The sequence below is a fragment of the Etheostoma cragini genome, chromosome 12 (genome assembly GCF_013103735.1).
Source record: "Etheostoma cragini isolate CJK2018 chromosome 12, CSU_Ecrag_1.0, whole genome shotgun sequence".
Lineage (NCBI taxonomy): Eukaryota > Metazoa > Chordata > Actinopteri > Perciformes > Percidae > Etheostoma > Etheostoma cragini.
The window spans coordinates 24255880-24259456 of NC_048418.1; positions in this window are offsets into that span (position 1 = coordinate 24255880).

Below are 3577 nucleotides of genomic sequence, written 5' to 3' on the forward strand. Positions count from 1 at the left end.
CCCCCCCCCCCCCCCCCAACAGTCCAGCAAAGGCAGTCCCCCCCCACACACACACTCTGACATCTCTAGATTTGTGCATGTTTAGGTCCTGTGCATCTTTATGTATTTCAGGCGTGTGTGTAGTGATTACTAAGAGTGTAAATTGCATTTTCCCCACTGGGAATCAATAAACAGTATGAATCATAAGTCCCTGCACACTTGCTTCCAGTCACTTTTTAGGAGGGGCTTGAGCCCCCCCACTCTGACATCTCTCAATTTGTGCATGATAAGGCTTGAGCCCCTCCTAAAAAGGGTCTAAAATCACCAATGGCCTACAGTATAAATCATTTCAGGCTTGTCATAACTGGAACAGAGAAAAGAGCCCTCATCATGTCGAGTCCCTACACACTTGCTTCCAGTCAGTTTTGGGAAAGTTTCCTAAACTCCAAGTGTTTGCTTAAAAGAATCTTCCCATGTACAGTACGCACCACTGACTTTGGTATGGGCCTACAGTATGTACTGCCAGGATGTGTCCCTCGTTGAGCTGTCAAATCTGCAGACTCTCAGCGGCTTGCTGGATCCAAAGTTGTGCCAGAGACCCGTGGTGAAAGCTGCCGTCTGTAGTTTTGGACCCAGTCCCTGGAACAGTCTCTCTCTTCATCTGAAGCACCACATGTTTAAAGACACACTCAAAACTCAGGTTGGAAGACGTGCTTTTATCTATAATGTGCTATTTGGACTCGAAACAACTAGTCAATTCATCGATCAGCTGATCCACAGTAAATGAATAGTCAACTGTATTGCTAATGGATGAACTGTTCACCCTTTTGTCATTTTTCAGGTGAAAATCACATTTCCTTGTTCCAGTTGTGAAGATTATTTTACTTTTCTTTCTCTTACGTGACAGTAAAGAGTATATTTATTTTTAAAGATTGTTTTTTGGGGCATTTTTAGGCCTTTGTTAACAAAACTGCTGAAGAAATGAAAGGGGAGAGAGGGGGGGAAGGAAATGCAGTAAAGGGCCACAGGTCGAAGTCAAACCCGGACCCGCTGCATAGAAGAGTAAACCTCTATATATGGGGGCCCGCTCTACCAATTGTGCCATCCGGTTGCCCTAGGTGACTATATTTTAATACTTTCTTGGCATTGTAGGCCTTTATTTGTGACAGGATACTGTACCTGGGGAGAGAGAGGGGGAGTGGCATGCATCATAGGGCTGCAGGTCGGAACCAAACCCGCGGACCTGACAGTCACCACTCATTTCGGAGCAGGCCAAAGCATTTTCACAAAAGAAAGAAAAAAATTGAAGGAAGAACAACATATTACACAATGTGATGTGACATTATTTCGATTCATGTTAATGCATTGGCAACTCAAAGAGATGCACAATGTTAGGGAAAAAACACAAAGCCTGAGCAAAATGAAAAGTAATGCAGATTCATGCATTGTCTTTGTTTTCTGTCTGGACCAGTTTCTGTTTGGGAAAGCCAAATAATGCATTCAACCCACAGAGTCTTTTACCAGGTGTTAAACATGGAGGTGGATACGTCATGGTATGAGCAGCCATCTCGTAGGAGTCATTTGGACCAGTCATTGTTCGGCAGGCTTTTAAAAACAGCCCACTAATGTGGAGCCATTTTCCAGGACCAGTTGCGCCTTGCCGAAAATACTGTCCCTCCATGAGTCAACAATCCCCCAAACCTTTCTGCATGACCAATATTTTTGTTTCCATTATTTGCTCCATAGCAGAAATACGTTATTTGTGTGTCTACATATTTTTCATTTTAAGTTTATTTATAGGGACCATAGACCCATGCCACACACCACAGCATTTAGGCCTTTGCAAAACACTTACATAAAAGACAGTTAGACAACACCAACTCAACATTAGATACATACATAAAAACGCAAAACTCAGAACTCAAAAAGAAAATACAGACAAAACACTACAAGACCCAGACCAGGACAATAAAGCACCAGCTCATGCATGATGCGACTTCTCCCTCTGCAAAAACAATTTCAGATGAAGATTAAAAAAGATCCCAGTCAGCATCCAATTTGAGTTCAGTAGGTACCAAATCAAAAAGATAACAATGAAGACAAAAAACGAAAAAGCTGTCTGTCGGGATGAGATTTGCCCGCGGCAAATCAAACCCCTTGGCGGGCCTGTTCCGGCCCGCCAAGGGGTTTGATCTGGCCCGCAGAATAAATCTGAAAGTGATAAATTGCAATGAGACATGAGCTAGAATTAAATTGTCAGCTAGGGACGCACTTAGATGTTTTAGACATGGAGCAGCTGAAAGAAGAAGAAAAAGAAAAAACAATGCTGAGATAGACACAGCTAATGTTCAGTGATTACTGCGACACATCTACTTACTTTCAGTGAGGCAGTAGTAAAAGCCAGCTACGTAACTGCTAACAAAATAGCATTAGCATTTACTTCTTTCCACTAAAACAAAGGGAAACACATGAATCTATTGATGTTTTTTTTAGCTATGATTAGCTGTGCTATGATTTTAATGGTCATTCCCACTTGGCATCAAATTAGGCTCATGCGGCCCCTGAACTAAAATGGGTTTGACCCCCCTGATGTAGAGCATCTTACAGTGTTGTGTTCTTTCATTTATTTCCATGTCCTTTCCCTTTTGGTCATCGTTATGTGCGCAACTATTTTATACCAGAATGTCCGTTACATTTAAGCCATTGCCAAATTATCAGCTTCACAAAACTCTCTCTGTATGTCTCAGGATGGCTCTGTTTGGGAAAGTGGTGCGGCTCGAGTGATGCAGGATCACGACCTCTTCTGGGGACCCATGGATACTGAGGCTCAGTCCTTGCAGCACTGGCTGCAGGTTCAATTCCACATGTCTTTCACCCACTTCATGTCCAAGCTCCATCAAAGGAAGGCCTAAAATCCCCCCCAAAATTTCCTCTTCATAAGAGTTCGCTTAATCATTAATTTTAATCATCTTTGATTTGATGTGTTAAGACCACCACCAAAGAGCATTTGAAAAAGAATTGAAGTGTTTTTGAAATAGTATTGAGTAAAAGTTGACATATTCCAGTCTGTGATTATCCATCAACATCCATTCCTTTAATTTTAGTCTCAATAATCCCTAATTTCTGCTTCAAACATTTGGTACTATTTCCTAAAAATGAGGTCATAAATTCCAAAAATAACTGTAAAACTGAAGTTAATGAGTTAGCAATAGTGTTGAAAACATCGTCAAAAGTGTTGAAAAAAGGGCCACAACGTCAGAAAAAGTTGAAAACATTAATAAAAAGCCTCAACAAAAGTGTTGATTTTTAATTTTAACGGAAAGACAACACAAGGGTTAAAATGATCTTTGTGGTTCTGAAATGAAGATTCAGCAGCTGCATGGCCGATTTCTCCTTAAAAATGTTTTCAGAAACATGTTTTGGTGACCTATTTTAGTAAAGTATGAGATCGATATTCTGAACGAGCCGCCCTGACACTCTGGATTTGAATTTCTGGAGAACAGTGTTCGTCCAATCAGCAGTCGGAATCGCTTTGGTGTGATCCGAGGCACTTTTATTGGCCAACGGGGGGGGGGAGGGGGGGTCAGTCCGCTGTCGG